This window comes from Stegodyphus dumicola, chromosome 7, assembly GCF_044657685.1.
Source record: "Stegodyphus dumicola isolate Sdum_Otavi_A_Nest chromosome 7, ASM4465768v1".
In the NCBI taxonomy this organism is placed as follows: Eukaryota; Metazoa; Arthropoda; class Arachnida; order Araneae; family Eresidae; genus Stegodyphus; species Stegodyphus dumicola.
Window position 1 is genome coordinate 16,179,200 of NC_140774.1, and position 24,008 is coordinate 16,203,207.

At 33.8% G+C, this 24,008-nt stretch overlaps 1 protein-coding gene across 1 annotated transcript in view; it reads right to left on the minus strand.

Moving 5' to 3' along the window:
• The window catches only part of LOC118184145 (protocadherin Fat 4-like), a 517,728-nt gene that overhangs the window by 471,143 nt on the left and 22,577 nt on the right, over positions 1-24,008 (minus strand). The window lies entirely within an intron of this gene.

Sequence of the window (24,008 nt, forward strand, 5' to 3'; positions counted from 1 at the left end):
TCTTTAAGAGTTCAGGTAATGAATGACTTTTAATAATTAGTAGCCTAAATTTAAAATTCTACATAGTGTTAATTTTTCTGATTTCGGGATTTTAAATGCTTAAATTTTCTTCTTGCTTTTATAGAAAACATTTATTAGATAATACAAAAATATGAAATATAGAATAATTATGTTACTTACTACTTCTTGTTCTCACATTCTCGGAAAATGTTTTTAACATGTACACGATGTTACCATCATGCGATGATTTTTAGGTACTTTAATTTTTAGGACGATATTTTAGAACTGCGATGTTTTTCTCCTTTCTTTTTAAATGAAGTCATATGAAACATTGTCAGAGTATGACTCCGTTTTTCCTTTACATTGTTTTTTCTGCGATATTTTCGGTTGGCACCTCATTAGATTTTGTGTATATTATTTTATAATAGCCTAAAATAATTAAATATCTGTGCTAAGAACCGTTATTTTTATGTACCATTTCGTTTTCATTACTCCCTTAATGTAACTTTATAAGTATAAAATAGAGAAAGAATTTATTTTACTATCGCTGCTGAAAGGGAAAGTTTGCTCATCTTTCTTTTACAGTCACAATGTCAAAAAAAAAAAAAAAAAAAAAAAAAAAGTTAGGTGTTTAATTCATGAAAACATTTGCTCTCTATGAACCCTCTTCTGATTTTTCCTTGTCAAAATCACGATATCGTGGTACCGTTCAGTCCCACGCTGTCTAAGTAATGGATTATATGAATGCACGCAGAGCCTGGTTGCCTTCTTTGTCTAAGAAGAGCAAGGTAAAATAACAACGTGTCGGTCATTTTTATCTAACGTTATTTTTACGGAAAAAGAAAACGTTATTTTTACCGACTTCTGAATTACCCTATAAATATCCAAAGATAATGTGCTAGACATTATTAGTAACATCCAGGACTAGTAATCAGTTACTAAAGATGGGAGTATGGTTAGTTATTCTTCACTCAGTTTACATCTTCACTGAACTCCTATATCCGATTGTCCGATGTAATACATCGTATATTTTCAAAAAGTGCCTGTTCTGTGCAATAATATCAGAACATAAATTCTATAAGCTAAACGGTTCACAAATAAAAGGAATTTGAAGTAAAGAAATTTAAAAGCTCTTAAAGTTAAGAAATGCTTAAAATAGTAAAAGCAAAAGAATCCTCTCAACCGCCTAATTTTAGTTTTTACTTCTTACTACAGGAAGTATTGCAATCGCGAAAATTTTCCGGTGTCATATTTCAACGAAAATATCCATTTGACCGCTATCGAATGCAAATGAACGATGCTTGTGCGAGGCATCTGTACATACGGACAGAACAAAGGACTGATTTTGTTAAAACGGATTATAAAATAGATTTAAAATTGAATCAGGAAACATTTTTTTCCTTCAAGTCTGTACGTACGTATGCATCTCTCTAAACTCAAAAACGAGTAGGTTCAGAACGTTGAAATTTTTTCCACAGGATTGTTATAACATGTAGTTGTGCGTCTCCCGCTTTCGTATCAATCGCAATCGGCTGCACCAATCGTATATAAATACATATGCATATATATATGTATTCCTACTCTGTTACCTGGCTCAGTGAGCTTAGGATTTTTCATTCCTATATGTTGGAAAATTCTGCATTTTATGCTTTAAAAGCGATTGAATTATGTGGTTTTTATGTTCCGGTTAAGGATTTTATGCATTTAGTTAGTTTGAAAGTTTTAGCATTATGAACAATTTAAAACTTTAAGTGGGGAATTAAGCCTAACGAAGTGCTATTTATTTACATTTGAAACTCAGCAGAATAGTGAATTAAGTCAGATTCTGCACCATCCGTGTCTTTTTGCCGAGTGGAACCAATAGTAATCTTTCAGTTTTGAGCACCAAAAAAATTCTGCCTTCTTGCACGCTTGTCGAATTGCTTGCTTTTGCGTAAAAACTCTAATTTTAATTGTAAAAATTTTTTTAAATCGTTTTAACTCCATTTGTTGGTTTATATTTTTCTGTATTTTACAATGTTTATTGAAGATGTTTTGAGTTTTTATGTATTTTTGCCTTGCCGTAAAGAGAGAACTGAATTATTTGAATGAGAAATGAAATTCGAGAAAATAAACTGAAATGAATCTGAAAGTTTTCGGATTTTATATGACGCACAAAGGCGCTTTTTTTAAATAAATGTTAACGGGAGCTAAATGTTAATGTGAATTTTAGCTTACATACTATTGTATCCGACTTTCTGGTAGAATACACAGTATCTTTAATTTTTTTTTATTCTTTCCTTTAAATATATATTTTAATATATCTCTAGATTATATTTACTTTCCTTAAATCTCAGAGTGTATTTTTGATCCAAAATTTATATTTTCGTTACGCTGTTTGAGTTTAATCGATATTAGAGTAAAAAAAAAAAAAAAAGAAAACTTAAAGTTTTCCCAAATCTTAATTGTAACTTTCGTATGCTTAGTACATTATGCATAAATATGCATCATTACTTTCAAATAAATTGAAACACTTATGTAAGACTTCAGTGCCATTTCGTTTGAGGCGGTGCCAATAAAAACTAAGTATGCTATTCTTAAATTTACATTTTATTTTTTCTTTTATTATACAGGGGAAAAGTACAAAATTACACTGAAAACTATTTTTTTAAATTATACTCGTCCTTAAATTAAAACCTAATAAGATAGCGTAAATACATATGAAAATATTCTTTATTATTCTAGCTTTCACTTCACAACAATAACAGCTTAGAGGTGTTACATAACCAGGAAACGTTTAAAGTGACGACAATGCATTTTGAACGGAGCGGATTCACTTTACTTTAAAGAAAAACAAATATTTAAATCTATTACAAAAGACCGCATGAATCAACAAAATAAATATTCAAACATTTTAAAGCTCTTCAAACCAAACTTGAACCACTCTGTTTTATTCTTTCAGGTGCTTAATTCTATCCCTTTGTTTACTTGTAAAACAATTTCAACAATCACTTCAATCACCAAATGCTCTTCTTTTGCCCTACTTAACTATTCAGTTAACAGACGAGAAAAGAAGCATGTAGCGGGATTTGGAACATTTTCAAACAATTGCCATTTTCAGGAACATTGCAAAGAAACTGACTATTTAATGAATTTTCTGATCAGCTTTTGACGTCTAGACCATTATATTTTCAAGAAGCCATTACATTTTGGAGAAACACACCTGATACCCGAGAAATTTCTTTTTTTATCGTTTTTCGAGGTCTTGTGCATAAAAAAAAGCATTGATCTCTTTTCGGTTATTTAATGGCTATTTGAAATGACAAAATGGCATCTGAAAGGAACATCCGTAATGTTGAAACCGCAATGAACAGCTAACGTAGCAACAGACGAAGATTAAATATTCATTTTTATTTCAATTGACATTTGTGGCCACAATTTACTTGGCGCTCTAATCGTGCTTGTGTTCCAGAATATTGTTACGTTTTTCTCTTCTGTGACACCAGTTGTTACGTTATTTTCTTCCTTCACGTTCGTACGGGGTTTGTAGATTTGGAGTCAATAACGACGACACTACTTGATGAAGTATCGAAACACACTTTATTAGCCAGTATTGTCAGGACAGCTCCAAAACACGTTTTTACAGTCGTCGATGAACACTATAAACACGACACGATCAGTGACACAGCCTACAGGTTATCAGGCTATCACGGTGGAGACAGCTTCACTGCAAAGCGAGTACAGCTCCCGACTCTGCTTAGTCGTTCTCGAAACTCCACGTACTCTCGACACTCTCCACGCTACAACTCGCGATGCACTCGACGACATACAGAGCACAGCTCCCGACTCTTCGGTTCAGTAGTTCCCGGAGCTCTACACGCCATCTCGACGACGCACTAACCGCGATACACTAACTCTTTCGGTGCACTCAGCACTCGCTGCCCTTCTGTCAAATCGCAGAGATGACTTTGCAGGGATTGACTTGCTAGACGAGACACCAACTCGATACTAACTAGACGAGGTACACTCACTCGCCCTCTCGATGAAGCACACTGACTGACTGCGGACCAGCAGGGTTTATATAGCTTTTGACTGGGGTTCGAGATTATTCTGGGCTAAACCGATAAGAATTCGTTCCAGAAGGTTCTTCATCCGTCCATAGCATATCGCCAATTATGTCGCCAAATGGGCAATTACCTGCCGAATGTGGCAACCCTGCATTCCCTTGCCATTTTATGGCAACCCTAAAACTGCTCTGCGGGAAAGCATCCCACCGCGCCTGTTTATTTCGCAACAATATTTACATTTTGATACTGTTGCGGTAGAAAGAGAGCGAGCGTAGTAGCGTCCTAACGGTAACAGAAGTAGAAGCAAAAGTGCGCAATTAATTAAATACGGAGGCTCAATAAGAGAAGATTTTGGTTTGGATTGCTTATTAGGAGATAGGTTTCATTCTCGAAATTTTCAATTCAGGTTCCGAATTAGCTACGTCATCAACAATACGTGTGACGTAGACTGATCTAGAAATGACGCAGTCCAGAAAAGTTATTACGATTTTAAGAACAGAGAGGAGGAATTAAGAGCTGCTGCTAGTTTTATATATATGTGGGTGTAATGAAAAAGAGAAAAAGACATCGCAATATTGATGCCGTAGCACGTAGATAACTTAGAACGTAGATCCATATTGAAGAGGAAGAATTATGTGTGCGTAGAAAGCTAAAATGTTGAATCCTTAATGACTAGCAAATTTGGCAGCTGAGTATTCATTTCAGTATTCATTTTTATTTTAATTAAAATTTGTGGCCACAATATACTAGGCATTCTAATCGTGTCTATTTCCAGAATATTTACACTTTTGATAAGGATAGAAATAGAGCAAAGCCAAGTAGCGTCTAAGCAGCACAGAGGTAGAAGCTAAAGTGTGCAATTACCCAGTATGGAAGCTGACCAAGAGAAGTTATTCCTTATGTTAGAAAAGTTTCAGTTTTCAAAATTTTAAGTCAGAGTTCAGAATTAGCTACGTCATTAGCATTACGCAAGCCACGTGACATAGATTAATCTAAAAATGGCGCGGTACAGAAAAGTTATTACTACTACTTTTAGAATACAGAGAAGAAATACACAAATTAAAAATGAGGACTTAAGAGGTTATTATTAAAATAAATTATAAAGCTGATTTACATATTTTTTATCCTACACGCACACACACACACACACACACACATATATATATATATATCAGGAATTAAGAATTTCAAATATTCTTTACGGCTCTAGCTAGTTTTTACCTCATTTTTTCTTATAAATCTCTGTATATAATTATTTACTATTTGAAGTTAAAACAAAATAGGTATAATATCATAGAAAGTTTGAAACAATTCAAATTTCAAATTTAAAAGTTGGTGGAATCTGTTATATAAAATTGGACTGAATTTGTATATTAATTTTAAAAATAAAAATACACAATATTAATACATTAAGGTAAAAAAAAGTATTATCATTGTCAGACTCAAAACGTTTTCAAGAAGAGGAAGAGTTAATAAATGATATCATCCTTTTTCGTAGCCAAATTAATTATGTTTCTCTCCGTTTCAAATTAGCTGAGGCATTGAATTTAAGTGCTTTAATTAATTGTATCTCTGAAAATTAGAAACGCCTGTTCTTCATAACAATTTTGCCAAAGCTATTTAGTCAGGGTTTTACATTTTTATTTATACTTTAGTCAGAGTTTATATATATAATATGTTATGAAAGCAAAATTTAGAGAAGTAATAAAATAAGAACACTGAGATGTAGAAACGCAGAAATACCGATTACCAAGCACATACAATTCACAGAACGTAGTATTTGACCGCGCAGTATGCTGAAATGTTGAATCCGTAATGGTTAGGAGATTTGGCAATCGAGTAATATTAAATTCCATTTTTATTTAAATTGACATTTGTGGCCACAATTCAACTTTGCCCGCTAATCGTGCTTATTTCCAGAACATTTACATTTTTGATACTTTTGTAATAGGAAGGGAGCCCAGTGAAATTGTGTCCAAACAACATACAGAGAGAAGCTAAAAGTATGCATTTATCCAATATGGAAGTCTGTTAAGAGAATGGTTTTGGTTAGCTTTAGAAAGGTTTTAGTTCTTAAAGTTTAGGTTCCCAATCAACTACGTCATTAGCGTTACACAAGCTTTGTGGCATGGATTAAACTAGAAATGGCGCAGTCCAGAAATGTTAGTTTTTAGAAAAGAGAAACAAAATATCCAAATAAAGCTGATTTACATATTTTTTATTATATATATATATGTTTTATCCTATTATACTCTATTTTAAAAATAGGGAACATTTCGTAAACATTCAGCCACTGGTGGAGCGTTCAAACTATTTGAAAATCGCATTTTATTAAACATCATTTTTAGGTAATACCAACGTAGTATCCAGTACGTCGTTATATGGTGTCATGTTATAACGGGCATTATAAGGAGTCATGTTAAAACAGGGTAATTTGATCTACTTCCTTTAAAAAACTAACACTTGAGAAGTTAATTCTAGAACAGATACGAATCTTTCATCCTATAACTAAAATAGAACTGTGTCGTATTTTCACACAAACTAACAATGACAACCTGTTAAGGAATAAAAATGCAACAAACGAACGCAAATAAAAAGGAAAGAAACTTATTAGTAAAATGAAATAAAAATACATTTTAAAGAATAAGACAATGTCCTTTCTTCGGTCTCCCCCCTTCCACCCAAAAAAACTTTACAGAAGTACCAGCAACTTATTCAATCCAACTTAGTTCGTTGAAAATTCCTGTATTCCTTGTTTTGTAGCAATCAGTCGTCACTTCACTTCATTTAATTTCTTTATCAGTTAAAACGATTTATGTTTCTCGCATTCTTTTGAGGAAATTATTTTGTAAATGGTAGGAGTTAGAGCTACTGTCTAGTATGGAATGTTCTTTGCCCTTAATTCTTTGTTTAATCTAGTGTTACTAATACTTTTAAAGAATAATTTTATTGTTGTTTATTTAAAACAAAACAAATGTTTCTTTTATCTCTCTTTTAGCTGACCAGCTGTTTTTTTAACGCCATTTATTTGTTTTCAGTTTTTGAAATGTTAGAAGTACTGGAAAGCAATGAAGCATTCATTTCTATTGTAACGGGAAGATTGCACCATTTTCGGTGCAAATTCTAGAACATTGATGAAACTGCTTGATATGCGAAAACCGAAACTAAGATTTTATTTACTTAATTTATTTTTACCTTTCATAATACATTCTTTATATGAATACGTATAATCAAACCTGTGCTCATTGAAAGCATTTTAGCTTTAATGTTTTACCTTTAAAGTACGTAAAAACTATATCCTGCCGCTCGAAATGGTAACACCCGAAACAACTGTTGTTTTGATAGTCTGTATTCCAGACCTGGATAACATTTTTCCTGGATTTGCTGCATATAGCACAGCTGTCTGGTGACACTTTTTCTTAAGTTGATAACCGAATAATTAAGTTCTTTACTGTATGCAAGCAAAACAGGACTCGGTAAAGTTCCTCAATTCACGGGTTTTTGCGAGAGACTAATAGTAGGGAAGAATGGGTACAAGTTCAATTGTAAGTATATAGATGTTTCTGAGGTATATCGATTCTATCTGGGTTGATGTTAGGAAGAAATCCAACAGTCTGACGTTTCCGAATAACGAAGACACATTATGATTTTTGATAGAGATATGAGAGAACAAATACTATGTGCAGCTAAATATAATATAACCCTTCTTTATAATTTGCCTCTTAAATATTAGTAACTTTAACCAAAGTTGCTAATATTTCGATATTAATGCATGCATTAACTTTTAAGGACTCTCGCCCGACCAGTATAGTGGTCGCTGACTGCCGTGCCGACCATCGCTGACTGCCGTGCCGAAGGGCCTGGTTTCGAATCCCGGAGAAGGCATGGATGTTTGTAAATTTGTCCGTGCGGCGTGGGGGCGCTAAATATCCGGCTAGCCGAAAGTCCTCTCGAGAGGTTTGTGGTAGGGAAAGGGGGGTGGGAGACCATCGGACCCGTCTCCATTAAAACTGTGGGCGGAACTGAGCTAAATCGCACTGTTATCTGTAAGGTGCTCAAGGCTGTTGCCAGCGGCAGGCGTATCTTGCTCTTCTTGCCACGAGGATTTTCGTGGACTACAGGTCAAGCAAGTGTGCATTAGTGAACAAAAACAGTTTTTAAGGACATCTTGGCAAGTTTTTTGTTCCTGCCAATTGTAGTAAGGAAGCGTCTGTTGTCCCAGTCAGGATTTTTCATGCGTTGCACAATAGACAGAGCAAATGCAATATGCTGACTAATATAACGCATTCTTGATTAACAGCTGCTAATATTTAACTTTTCAGATATTTCTTGGCAAGTTTTCCTATCCTTTGTACTTGCAGTAAAATGGAGTCTGTTGTTGTTAAAATGGAGTTTCATCCGTTAAATAACGCATCGAACAATTGCAGTGTGCTGCATAATATAACGCATCCTTGGTTAATGTTATCTATCTATTAGCTTTTAAGGACTTCTTGGTAGATTTTTCTGTTTGTGCTACTGTAGTAAGGGAACGTCTATTGTCCCACTTGTGATTTTTCATCCTTTGCATTACGGACAATGCAAATGCAGTGTGTCTGCCTAATGTAACCGTCCTTAGTTAACACCTGCTAATATTATGATATTACTACATGCATCGTTCTGCCTTTTGACACCTGCTAATATTATGATATTACTACATGCATCGTTCTGATTTTGCTTTTCCTTCTGGTTTGAGGAAAGGAAGTGTTTGTTGCCGAACTTTATGATTTTTCTTTTAAAAACAGAAACTCTCGAAGAATACTGGAAGATGAGTAGCATTAAAACTTTGAACATTTACATAAACTACTAAGACATGTACTGTAATATAGGCCACCTAGAAACGTGTGGTAAGAAATTTTATTATTGTAGATTTTATATAAAAAGTTTCAGCAAAATCGTTTGACAGTGATTAAAATTTATGTGCTTCATTAAATTGTAAGCTGGCTCAAGGTCGCATTAAGGGAATGGTTACATGAAAGGTCTTCCAGAAACTCTTTGGTCTACATTGGATTGCTTAATTCCATTTGGGAGAAAAATTTAAATTTTTTGTGTGTGTGTGTGTGTGATGTTATAATAAAAGGCACAAGGAACGTCTTATGTCAGGACGCAGAAGTAGTTTCTCTCAATTTCAGGTAAAACTCGCGATTTGTACATTATATAAGAAAGCAATTTTACTCATACTTTAAACAAGTCAAACTTTAAAATAATAAATACAGGGTGGGACACAATAACTTGCTTATTTAAATTTGGCGCCGTGAAGCGACGGTTGTTTCGAGAGGGGGGTAGACATATTCAAGAAGGAGGGCGTAAAGTTTAGCTCCGCTTGGTTTAGTTAGCGACATGGAGTGGACGAAGGTGAAGCACGCGCTCGCTGTCAAGGCATACTTTTCTAACGGTCGCTCAATATTCGCAACGCAATGTGCATTTCATACCCATTTCAACATTGCGCCTCGTGGTCGTGTTCCTAGCCAGCAAGGTCACCCAAAAACATTAGCAAGGTAAGGCTTTCTGTGGTGTGATCCTTTCAGCGCTCTGCCCGCAAACATGCAACTGCTGTTGGATTGTCTGTTCGTTCAGTGAGAAGAATCCTTCTTATTACACTGAAATTTCATCCTTACATGTAAATGCTATGTACAGGGTGTATCAGTACAGCGGTGACAAACTTTCCGGAGAGACAGAGTACACCTAGGCAAGGGAAATCACATAGCAATGCATGGTCGGAAACGCTTTCCTGGCGCGGTAGTGTCGACACAAAACGGAAAAAAGGAAGGACACAGACAGTGAAATAAAACATGTTTTGTTATGTTTAGTACAGCAGAAACCTCCAAATAAGAACAAAATCAAACAACGACCGTCATTAAAGAAGGCGTTCGAAATTACGACCCTCACTTCTCTGGCGCATGGAAGATCTGCATCACGAATGGAAGATGCATGATGCAAGGTTCTTGCATCACGGTCCGGTTGTAATTTCGAACACCTTTTTTCATGATGATCGTTGTCTCTCTTTGATGTTTTTTCTTTGCTTTTGTTGTACTCCGAACAATAAACGTGTTTTCGCACTTCGTGTGTCCTTTTCGTGTCCTTTCTTTCTTACTTTTGTGTCTTCACTACCGCGCCAGGAAAGCGTTTCTGACCATGCATTCCTATGTGATTTCCCACATCTCTCCTGAAAGTTTGTTATACACCCTGTGTAAATCTATGTATCCTAAGTCACGTTTTCGAGACCGAAAAACACAAATTTAATTTCTTCGATCGGCCCAGTAGACCGGAAGATAGAACTGTCCCATTTTTTTATACCGATTGCATATGAATGCTCTTCTTTTTATCGTAACTGAATTAATCAAAAGTCATTTTATTTCAAAATATTCAGTAGATGAATTGATACAGTATTCCTCCGTATGTTTCGCAATGTGAAATAGTTGAACATAATTTTTAAAGACAAAAAGCTATTACCTATTCAAGCAAAAATGCAACAATAACATTTCCTTTTCTTTCTTTATTTTATTTCTCGACGGCGGGTGAATATTTCATAAATATTGAATCGGTAGCGTGAATAAGTATAAAATTAATCATAAAATAAACGTATTTCATTTCATAAAAATTAATCATCCTGTTTCAAAAAGAATATTGAACGAATTTCATTAAATGATAAACGATGACCTAAACAAAGCCCAGTTCTCACAACCGGAAGTGAAAGTAAAATTTTAATTAACATAATAGCGTTCTTGCTAAACTCCATAATTGTTTTCTCTAAGTCACAGAGAAAGTTATTTTCCATTTGCATCGAAATCTTCTCATTCTGAGGGGAAAAAAAAAATGTTTCCAGCACCTGTTTAAGAAAAACATGTTAATGAAAGGCTTATTCCTCCTTTCTTGCTTTCATTTAGTTTGCCGTCACGTAGATTCGCTTAGCTGGAGGGGGGGGGAGAAGTAGTCCGAATAGGTAGCCAGTACTTCAAGGAATAGAGGAGAAAATTTATTATTCCAAGTTTTAAGTAGGGTAAATTTAAATTTAAACTCACTCTTTTCATCTGTCAAAAGAAAAAAATTATGTGTGTTTATAAATACATATCTACAAATATATCTCACAGACTTTGTGTTTTCAGAGCTTTTTGCATTATGTTTCTTCTCTGGATACATTTCAGATGAATTTCGATGCAGAACTGAAAGCAGTTAGAGTTGCAACTGAAAAATTATTGTTAGAAAAGTCCAACTAAAAAATATTGTTATTTTTTTTTTCAGATTCCTTTTTAGCCGTTCAAGAGGCTTATGAAATAATGTCACAGAATCAAAAATTATTGAATATCGCAGAAGAACTCTTTTTCTTCTAGCCACAAAAGGGATTGCAGTTGTCATACAGTGGACCCTCGGCTCATGCTGGAATAAGTGGCAATAAATGGGGTGATAAACTAGCTAAAAGTGTAACTCAAATTTTGCAATCAAATAATAGTGAGATACCATTCACGTTAATGAAAAGAATAGTAAAAAATCTGATGTGTACACCACATGACTTCCTTGTAAGGAATATTAAATTGTACACACTTTTTACTGCATTTCATTTAAACTTTATTTCCTCGAATTTCATTAGACATATACTTCTCATTCAATTAATTCTAGTCTGAATTCGCGGTAAAGCACAAAAAAAAAAAAAAAAAAAAACATAAAACCTCAAAATATCGTCATTAAAAGTGGAAAAATACAGAAAAATAAAACACTAAGTACAGTTAAAACAATTAATAAACCAACTTTTACAATTAAAATTAAAGTTTCTACGCAAAAACAAGCAATTCGGAAAACAGGCAACAAAGCAGTTTTCGGTACACAAAAATGAAAGTTTACTTTGGGTCCCACTCGAATTGCATGCAGATTAACTAAAGGAATAAAAACCTTAACTGGAAGATAAGAACAACATAATTCAATCATTTTTTAAAGCAAATGTTTGGCAATTTACCAAAATATGAGAATATATATATATAAAAAAAAAACCCTGAGCTCACCAAGCCGAGTAACAAAGTTGGTATATATATATATATATATATATATATATATGTCATAATAAAAGCACAGGAAATACCGGAGCAGTGTCGATGCGTAGTTATCCTATATTGAAGAGGAAGTAATCTGATTGCGTTGTAAGCTAATGTGTTGACTTCGTAAATAAAACTTGGCAGTAGAAGCGATTTTAATTCCATTTTTATTTCCAATTGATATTTGTGGCCACAATCACTTGGCACTCTAGTCGTGCCTTTCCACAGAAGATTTACATTTTTGATATTGTTGAGATAGAAAGCAAGCCAGTGAAATTACATCTTAGCAGAGTAGAGGGCAAAAGCTGAAGTGCGTAGTTATGCAAAATGGAAGCACGGGTTGAAATACGCTAAGTGCCTTACTCAGCGGTACTTTGTAAAACCGCCGTTGGAGGCCTTCCCAGTTCTCAGAAAACAAACTTTTTGCATGCGGTTTCCAAGCTTTAGTACCTCTTGAACTCCTTAAGTAGTTTTACCAATTCTGAGTCTAGAGGAGTGCGGTGATAAAGATGAACAGAAGAGCTTTAGGTAGCACCGTGCTGATGGACTTAAGTGATTACAAACTCCTTTTTTATAACAGGATCATGTTCTCTATAAACAAAGAATATAACTTCACCAATAACGGCTCCAAGGCCCAAGTGGCGGTGGGCTGAAATACAGTTAAATGTCAATAATGCTTGGTTATAGCCACAAACAGAAGTAATGGGATAACTGGCATTGGTGTAAAAAGCCTTATTTAATTTTCATGTATGTATGCAAGCACAGAATGGGTAAATTTTATGAATGGTGCTTAGTATATGGGTCACTTATATAAATATTTTTAATATTGTTTTAATATTGTTTGGGGCATTTCTATATCTCCCGTTCTATTGGGCCGATTGACAAAATTCATCTTGTGTTTTTCATGTCGTCGAAAACGCGACTTAAAGGTTAAATATTAGATTTATATAAGCATTGTTCTAAAATAGGTATTTTGACACAAAATCGGCCTTGTTCTGAAATGACGTGCCAATTGGTTTTTCCATATTTCGATTGTAAGACTCAAATTATGCCAAACAGCCAAGTTTTGTCAAAATCGCACGTGTAGATTTAAAAAAAAATTAGCTCTCTAACTTTCACCTCCTCAATGTTAATTGAATTTTGTATACATTTATTAATCTCTCTTTTTTTATTAACTTTATTTGATTCTTTCTTTCATATTTCGAAATTTAGGTTCATTCCAAATAAAATTCGGCTATTTTTTTATGATTTTCGAAAAAACTTTTGAATTATAACCTATAAAAGTTTTGCCGTTATCTTAAAGTAGACGTATTTCTAAGCATAACTGCAAAAAATTACATTTTTTTCTATTCAAAATTTAATAAGATATACGTGAATTTACATTTCGGCGCGTTTTGAAATTTGGCGTATTTATTATAGGCGATAATAAAGAAAATGTGGTTTACGCTCTTTGTTAAAATTATTTGAAAGTAGTATGAAGGATGACTTTTTTTTTCGCTCATGGACAATGAATAAAAATAGAAAAAAAAAAAAAAAAAAAAAAAAAAATCTGAAATGTTTCAGATTTTAAATTACGTCCAAAGGGGCGTTTTTTAACATTTTGTGTGTTTCCTTTCTTTATTAAATATCATGTTCCTCGCACTTAAACCATAAGATCCAGTGCAACAGCAATATCGCAAAATAGTTTTAAAACGAGCATATCTTTAGAATTTCCGATACAGAGACTCACGCGCTGGAGATAAAAATGTTTCTTCTGCACAACGTTGCCATTGCTCTCTTTGAAATCCTTGAGTTTGTTAATCAAAAATTCGTCAAAGTTTTAAAAAATAGGAAATCGATCATAAAACAAATTTCAAATTTCAAATTTGGTCTTCCACATGCTCATATTCGTTGGAGGATTACGTTATTCAAAATTCGATGACTCTATGTACCGTTGTTTTATCACAATACGAGAAATATACATACATTTATGCAATTTTTCATTATTTAATTTCTTCAAATATAATGCAGGACTCTAACATTTTGTGGCAACAGTTTGAAAAGTGAACCGACATTTATGAGTCCGACGCAAAACGCCAAAACGAAACTAATAGTCCTTCGGGATTCAAACCCCTTTGAACTAAAAATAGAAAAATAGGTTGCTATAAATTAAGAAGTTCGCCAAGTGAATTATTCTTGGCGTAAACTGAAAAAAATTTACAAGATAAATTTTTAAATTTCTCCATAAGTTTTGCACCAGAAACTAGAAAATTTAATAACTAGGCATAATTTGAGTCGTAAAGTCGAAATATTAAAAAAAATATTCCCCTGTTTTTATATATTCATTATATGATTTCTTTAAAAATCTCCTAAAAGAGTTATAAGAAAGAAAAAAGTATTCATTGAGTGTAGCTAGCGACATTTTATACACATATTATTACACATATTTATTTCTGATTAGATATTTCTTGATTTAAATATAGTTTAATTTAAACGAATCATATTAAAAAATAGAAAAAATATAATTAGCAACTGCCTTTATTGCTTTTCAATCACTCCGTTTGCTACTCAGTAAAGAAAGATTAAATCTGAAAGTTAAATATTTTACACTTTACTGAAAGGTAATACGTTTCGCATAGAAATAATAAGCATTTCATTTGAGGCAGTCGAAACATATTGCTTTCAAATAGCAGTTTGTGGATTAAAATTTAAAGATAAATATTTTACATTTTGCCGCATACCGACGGTATGCCGAGCAGGAGATAAAAACATTTATTTCGAACACTGTCGCTACTTCTCGCTTTCAAATAGCAAAGTTTGTTAAAGAAAATTCATTAAATTTTTACAAAATATGAAATAAATCAAAACCAGTTCGAAATTCAAAATTCCAGCTTCGAGGTGCCCATGTATGAAAAATAACTCGGTGGCAAAAAGTGCCGTCGTTTTCCTACAGTGCAAGGAACATACATACATACACAGTATTTTATTCATAATTTCTCAAGAAAATTACCTTGGGAAATTTTGAACTGTGAATTTATATACTGGCGCGTTTTGAAATTTGGTATATTTGTTACAAGTAATAATTAGTAAGTCAAATATGGTTTATGCATTTTATTAAAATTATTTGAAAGAATGACTGACGCACCTTTTTCCCAGACGTTCGCAATGAAAGGGAAGTAAGTTATCAATTAAGAATTTCGTTAAGTAAATTGTTTTTGGCGCAAACTGAAAAAAGTGCGATAAGATAATTTTTTTAATTTCTCGCTACGTTTCTCACTAAATTTTACAAAATTTAATGTTTAGATATAATTTTAGTCGTAGAACCGAAATATGAGGAAGTATGGTATTTAAAATAAGTTCGATTTTGGGTCAAAATATCTACGTTAGAACAATATTATATGTGAATTTGATAGATTTTGGACATTATATGTATTTTCCCCTTATATTTTTTTAATATAAAATATATCGAGGCTTATATATGGGGGCTCTTCCCTTATAATAATAATAATAATAATATGTCCTAAATTGAGCTTTCGAGACAAGAAAAACGCAAATTAAATTTCATCAATCGGTCCAGTAGATTGAGAGATATAGAATTGTTCCTCCCCCCCCCCAGAGTGTACATATCCTTATCCCAGTATAGCATTTTTAAAACACATGCGCAGATTTCCTCTAAACTAGCGAAGTATAGTTGGTAATGGCAAAATGTTGCAGGATATCTGTTTCGGGAGGGATGTTTACGTGGAGAACCTTTCTGAGGAAACTGGCTCTATTCGTGTTATAGTGAGAAAAACAACAGGAAAGCGAGCAGCCGTTTCACCAAAGACTCATCTATGGACAAACTAATAACCTTCAAAGATTTTAGCCACTCTTTGGTTGGAGATTCAGATAATAAAAGAAGAAAAGAAATAAGAAAAATTTAGCTGTGACTGAATTCTGTTAATTCTTTAAAAAAGTGGAGGCTAGTTCGATTGAAATCGCTGAATAAATGAGAATATATATGTAACTGATTCAAGCTCTTAAATGGGCCCACTATCGGTCAAATTGTAAAAGTCGCTGAATACTGGTAGTTCGGTCTGGGGTTCGAATCCCAGAGAACGGGCTGGATGCATGAGCGTTTTCGCGATTTCCCTGGTGTGTAGCACGTGTACGAGCCAGATTTCTTTATAAAGTCCGAAGGCATCCCTTCCCTTAGGTAAGAGAGCCCTTGAGGGCTTTGCCAAAATTAAATAAACCATATCAAACTCTTGAACGCTGTCCAGCAAAACCTATTTCCCCCTTGGAAGACGGAGATTAAATTTTAAAATATTTAAAATTCGAAACCAGTTATCTGCTGGACTTGAAGGAACATAAAAATGCGTGTTATTAAAGCTATATCGGAGCGGCAAGTAAAGAGTTTGACTTCAAGGTCGGTTGCCTCTCAAAAATGCCAACTTTCTTCCCCAATTTCTACCGCGGATTCCATTCATCGGCGCTTATTATTCTCACAGGTGTCCTAACGCCTCTCTTGCGAACAAAAGATCAAGTGATTCAGTGAAAGAGAAAGGTCAGTTGCTATTATGATTACATCTGCAGGTGTTAGAAACATATAAGACTTCTTAAATGCGTGGAAGAGATTTTTCAGAGAGTGGTTTTAAAAAGCGTCAAATTAGATGTTGTTGAAAGCATTAACTGACCCTTTGGTTTAAAGATAATTTGAGAAAAGGTGAAAAAAAATGGCCTTTTTCTTCAAATGTTTTCTTAAAGCTCGATGGATGCCTTCGAAAGGGTTTTAAAGCAAATTGCTCTACAATGCACAAGGACAATTTGTTATTATTATTATTATCATTGTTATCTGCCATTATACTGCTTCGTAGAATCAGTAAAAATTCCGCATCAGACTGATTTGATTGCAAAGAAAAATTCTGGGAATTTTCAGCAGACTGATTCGAGTTGCTTTCCGGCGCAAAATTATTGTGCGCCATATTCTGGGGATACATCATTTGACATTTTCGTTCCTATCGGTATACCTCATAGCCTTCGAGTGCTTTGTCATAAACTAAATATCACATATTCACGATTAAACGATGGCAACCAACGTTCGTACCTGTATTTACTTGGAGTAACCCACAAGTGATTTGTTGGTTACACGAAGGCCTGCGAATTTATTTTCCCTGAACTATGGTAAGTTTAACAAAGTAAATTGCTGTTGTCATTATTATAGATGGCGAACTTTCGGATGAATTAAAAATGTTACCTTTTTCTTTTTATGGCTTTTCCTATCCTACCTAAGCCGATTTGGGTATAATGACATTAAAAATCTGGGACTGTAGCGGGCTTAAGGGAAACTGGCTCGTATACACGTTACACACGAGGAAAAACCACGAAAACCAGCCCGTTTGCCGGGATTCGAACTCCGGACCGAAATACCAATATTCAGCGACTTTGCCGCTCTGCCGCTAGTGGGCCTTAAAAGTAGGAAAAAATAATTTTGGTGTGAAAACGATAACTCTTCTCATAATCAAAAGCAGGGTCTTGATGCATCTTTTACAGATGCTACGAGAAAAATATTCCGACTTGGGGGGTTTTAGGAGAACTGCGCCCATGCAATTGAATTTTTATATTATGAAAGCAGTGAAATAATTACTAAGAAAATTACGATTTTCAAGATTTATTAAAAATCATCATCCTATGAATTCAGCATCTTAGGAAATTCACTTTTGTCAACTTTTTGCTTCACGCCTGTATCCTCAATAGCTTCTGATATACTTTAAAAAAAGTACATATTTCACGAAATTTGTTAAAAACATCATTCTGAATTTATGCTTGTAATCGCGCAGTTTTGTTAATATTGATGTAACTAGAAAAACTCTCTTTACATATACAGTTTGAAATAAAATATATAGAAGACTTTTATAAAATAAGTTTTTATTAAAAAAATCAACTAAAATCCACTAAATCAAGAAAAATAATTAATCAGGAAACAAGTGATTAAATAATTATCTTTACTTAAATGAATCGCCTCTGATAAATTAATAACGATGATATTATACTTTTGCTATCGCAATTCGATTAAAATATTTCGTTATTTGGGTGCGTACGCTTTTATTGTTTGTGATATAAAGTTGTAGATGAATTTTGTGAAGAGAATGATTCTCAAGAAACTCTCGTGTTCCCGTGAAACTTTATGATAAATTGTTTTTCTTCTTTTGATTCATTTATTATTTTGTGAGTGTTAACATCATTTATTATATTTATGCTAATTTATTATTTTATGAGTTGAAATAAAAGTTTATTTCATGAAAACATTTTTACCTTATTTTATTTTTCTCTTCTTAGTTCCAGTGACACGTTGTCAGTTAAATTATTTAGTAAAAAAATCGTTCTTTTATAATGAGCTATCATTGCTTTTTTTTTTTTTTTTTTTCAACAATTTTGTATCAAAAGGTTGAAAAAAAAAATCTAGCGATTTGCAAAATCAGAAATTTAGTTAAAGATTTCATTTAAACTTCATTTAAAAAATTTTCTCGCTCTATCCAATGGTACAAGCAGTAGTTCTAGGACTTCTAGTAATTCTGAGACTTTTAGTTTAGACTTTAGAATGGTGATATGTACGAATAATAGTTTTAGTATTAAATTTAAAGAGATTTAAAACAAGTTTTGAAAACTATATCCCGTCTCCACTTTGTACTGTAATTCACGCCCACCAGCGGCCGAGCGGTAAAGTCGCTGAACACTGGTAGTTCGGTCCGAGGTTCGAATCCCGCGAACGGGCTGGCTGCATGGGCGTTTTCGTGGTTTTCCCCGTGTGTAACGTGTATACGAGCCAGTTTCCCTTAGAAAGTCCTCTACGAAGGCATCCCTCCCCTTAGGCAGATAGCCCTAGTGTGCTTTGCCATAATTAAATACACACACATACACACATAAATTTTATACCCCCGTGGCCGAGACTGCCTAGGTGCAGATCTTAGCAAGGAACTTCGCAGAGTTCTCTACTTCGACCCCCGGGAAGGTGTTGTCATAATTAAATAAACTAAACCGAAAGTTGGGAAGGGATGCCTTCGTGGAGGACTTTCTAAGGGAACTAGAATACACTTTGCACAGAGTCTGTGCAGCTAACCTTTTCGCAGGGATTCCAAACCGGGCCCGAACTACCAATGCTCAGCGACTTTACCGCTCGGCCGCTGGAGAGCGAAACCTGTAACCGTGGAACCATAAAATAATAACCGTGGGACGTAATGGCGCCGCAGTCTTAAACGTTTGTTTCCAAAGGATGACCGAAAAAACTGATTTTTTTATTCTCTTTGATTTAGATTCCAAGACATTTTTTAAAAAATAAAATATCATCTAATCGTTATTATTATTATTATTTTGGAGTTCTTGTTTTAAAAGAGGGTGAAGAGTTTGTTTTATATTCTCTGAGAATTTCATAAGTTTATATCCGATACATTTTTAGATGGTGAAAATTTAAGACACGGACATCAAATACTGCAAAACAATAGAGCGATTTTCGAAAATTGGGCAAAAATTCAGAATTTATGTTAAATATTTGATACAAATTTCATTAAAAAAAATTTTGTTCCCTCTAACCGATGATGCAAATAGTAAAATTTTCGTAATTTTACTTTGTTCGTTAAGCGAAGATATGGGAGAAATATCGTTTAAAAATTAAATAAAGTAAAAAATCGAATTTTGAAAAAAAAAAAAAAAAAAAAAAATCTGAAATGTTTCAGATTTTAAATTACGTCCAAAGGGGCGTTTTTTAACATTTTGTGTGTTACCTTTCTTTATTAAATTTCATGTTCCTCGCACTTAAACCATAAGATCCAGTGCAACAGCAATATCGCAAAATAGTTTTAAAACGAGCATATCTTTAGAATTTCCGATACAGAGACTCACGCGCTGGAGATAAAAATGTTTTTTCTGCACAACGTTGCCATTGCTCGCTTTGAAATCCTTGAGTTTGTTAATCAAAAATTCGTCAAAGTTTTAAAAAATAGGAAATCGATCATAAAACAAATTTCAAATTTCCAATTTGGTCTTCCACATGCTCATATTCGTTGGAGGATTACGTTATTCAAAATTCGATGACTCTATGTACCGTTGTTTTATCACAATACGAGAAATATACATACATTTATGCAGATTTTTCATTATTTAATTTCTTCAAATATAATTCAGGACTCTAACATTTTGTGGCAACAGTTTGAAAAGTGAACCGACATTTATCCGTCCGACGCAAAATGCCAAAACGAAACTAATAGTCCTTCGGGATTCAAATCCCTTTGGACTAAAAAAAAAAAAAAGGAAAATGTTTTCCGTTCATTTTATTGTTACCCGTAAAAAATATATGTACAAATTTTAACTAAATGGCGTATGTGGAAGTAATTTAAAAATCGTTGGAAAATTTTTGACCATTGCCACATTATGAGTGAAATAAATAAAAGCTTCTAAAAACATAATTGCTCTTTCAAACCCATGCTTTTATTCCATGACATCTTTCTAAGCATCGATTTAACAGAATCTGTAACGATGATTATTTTGTATAACCACTAACACGCATCTTGAACTAATTTATGCACTTTCAAAATGATACTTTAACATTTTTTTACTTAATCCACTTATTGATCTATGTATAATATTGTCTTTGATCAAGCAGATTACAAAAACATTATTATTTTTACTTTAGGAACACCCACTAAACGAAAGCGTTTTCTTCCTTCATCAGAAAAATGCAATAAAACAATAAAAAGTGAAAACCCGCAAACTTCACTTGCTTCAGGGAAGCAGCGCAACTTGTTTGAAATGTTAACCATCTTTTATTTGGACGTTTTGTTTGAAAGTAGACTGACTGTTACCTCGAGGAATAATTATTCTTTCTTCTTTTTTGTCACTCACTTATTCGTCTGCTCCGAAACGTTTTACAAATCAGTTAAACAGCTCAACTCTTGATCTACTTTAGCGGGAATTAAAAAAAAAATAATAAATAAATAAATAAAGCGATGTTCTGGATGGCGGCAAACAATGTCTAAAACTTACGTTATTATAGCATAAATGTTCCGACTTAACTGTTACTTTAAAAGAAATTTACTTTTCTTTCTTGGTAGAAATCGCACGCCTTTTCAGAGCAAAATGAAAAGCCTGTAACTGTATGATGTATTTCCTCCCTCCTTTCCGCATGCTTTTGTGGTGTTATTGGAAGTATACTCGACGCGTTATTCGAGAGGTCCAAGGTTTTCGAATCCCGCCGAGGGTATTGCTCATTTTTCACGTCTCCTGCTTCAAAAAAACCTGCAATACAAACCTACAAAAAAAACCTACAATTGTACAACCTATGTTCCTACAATGATGCCAGAACTAACTTGTGCAAGAAATTACAGCTCATTATAATGCGAGCGAAAGTCAAAAAGTAAGTTGCAGTTAGCTAACAAATTTTGTTGGAAAGAGATCTTTCGATGAGGGTAATTCGTGACACCTTAAGGAAGAGAAGCTGTAGACACAATAGAATTTTTGAAGTAGGAGACACGAAAAATGAGCAATGTCCTCGCCGGGACTCGAACCTGCACCTCTCGAATAAGCGCCGAGTGTGCTAACAGTTACACCACGAAAGCATGCTTGAAGAGGGAGAAAACACTTTATATACTCCTTCCTTAAAGGGTAACTGGGGATTAGGAGACCCAATCGATAAGTCTTGGCGGTGAAAAATCATCCACCACCTTTTAGTTTAGGCGCCACTGTAGAGTTATTAGGGTTTTTTTTTTTTTTTTAAGCAGGAGTTGTGAAAAATGTACAGTGTCCTCGTATGGACTCGAACCTTGGATCTCTTGAATACGCCCCGAGTGTTCTACCATTACACCACGAAGGCATTCAGAAAGGAGAGAGAAAGTACCTCATATACTCCCACTTTTAAAGGGCGATTGGGGATTAGGGGACCTAGTCGTCAAATCCTGGTGGTGAAGAATCATCATCCACTACCATTTTTTAGTTCGGGCGTCTTCTTAGAGTCATTAGGTTATTTTTGATGCGGGAGACGGGAAAAATGAGCGGTGCCCTCGCCGGAGTCGAACCTGGACCTCTCGTATATGCGCCGAGTGTGCTAACCGTCATACGACGAAAGCGTGTTGTAAGGAGGGAGAAAATACCTTATAAATTACGCCGTCGCAGTTCAGAGATCAGCTGTTGCCAGCTGTGAATAAGTCGCGTCATGTGAGCTTTCATTTGAATTGGAGGCGTGTTCCCGACTTGTTTTCAGTGGGCAAGAAAATCTGCTTCCAGGTACAGTTAAAGTAAAGAGAACGCTAGACTGTCATCTTAGGTTACCAGCTTTCTCTACTCTGTTTCTCTTGTTTTCTCTCCTATACATAAATTCAAGGATCATTTTTATCATTAAAGTTTACTCACAACATTTTTCTATAGAGTATTTTAGTTTAAGAAATTACATTTTTACTTTAATTTGAAGAAATTACTGTTTATTAGTATCAAATTCGTTAATATTTTTATCTTTGTATTGCCTAAAATATTTAAATTCGTTTTGCTCGTAGTGTCGTTTCTCTTTTTCGGTTACCAGTTTTCTCTACTCTATTTCTCTTCTTTCTTAATTCTCCTTGAAGTAGCTGCAGGTGGTCTGAAACAAATTTATTCTACCATCCAGCGCATGCTACGCCTAAGGAAAATGCATATTGTAATTAATTACAGTGCAACTTGCATATTAAGCAATGTGCTCCACATGGTCAATGAACTTCTTAGTATTCCTTTTTCGCTGCAAGGAATGTAGTTTTCAAGCAAGAGCAATTGTGCTCATATGAACATCTGTTAGCTTTTAACTGTTCGACCATTTTTGGGTAATGTTGTTTACAGCTTAGTTTTAAATAAAAATAAACTTTTCTTTCTTTATAAATCGTAATAATCGCAATCGTGTATAAATCGTTTGTAAAATAAGGATTTAGTTTTTAACGTAAATTAATTGTTTTTCTATACTTTAAAAATAATTACAGTGACGGCTTAAGTATTAAATGCAGTTATAACATTCCTTACACTTTGTAATTCAAATATACTGACATCTAAATATTAAATATTAAGACTGACATTTATTTTCGAGCGTGTTTAATTAATCGATAAAAACTTACTTTAATTTAAACTGAAAAAATTATGAAAACTTTCTTAACTTTTCAGATAAATTTTCCAAAAAAGATAAAACTTGAAACAAATAATGGAACTTAGTCTATTTTTTTTTTTTTTTTTTTTTTTTAGCCAAAAAGAGCGTTGGCACAGAAGTCTGGAAACGGCACTTTGCGTCACTTCGCTATAAGCGGTGTATCACTTTTGAAGTTGTTGCCACCAAATATTAACTCCTTGTATTATATTTAAAGAAATTAAATAATGAAGAATCTGCATGAATGTATGTATGTGAAACTGTGAAAAAACGACTGTACCCAGAGCTATCAGATTCTGAATAACGTAATCTCCACCCGAACATGGGCATATGGAAACCCGAAATTTTGAATTTCGAATTTGTTTTATTATCTATTTCATATTGTGTAAAACATTTAAGGAAATTTTTGATTAACAAACTCAACGATTTCAAAGCGACAATGGCAATACTGTACGAAAAACAGAAATATTTTTATCTCCAGCTCGTCAGACTGTCTATCGGAAATTCTAAAGATATGCTGTCTTCAGATATTTTGTGATATTGCTGTTGAATTGACTTTTATGTGGTTTAAGTGCGAAGAACATGATATTTAATAAATAAAGGTAGCACACAAAACGTTAAAAAATGCCCCTTTGAGCGTAATAAAAATCTGAAAGCTTTCAGATTTTTTTAAATTTAATTTTTCTTCGATGCGTAAATAAAAATAAGTATGTTTGTATGTAAATAATTATAAACTTCTTTTATTTCTTACTATAGCTTAAGATTGCACAGTTTTTCAATTCTGTATTA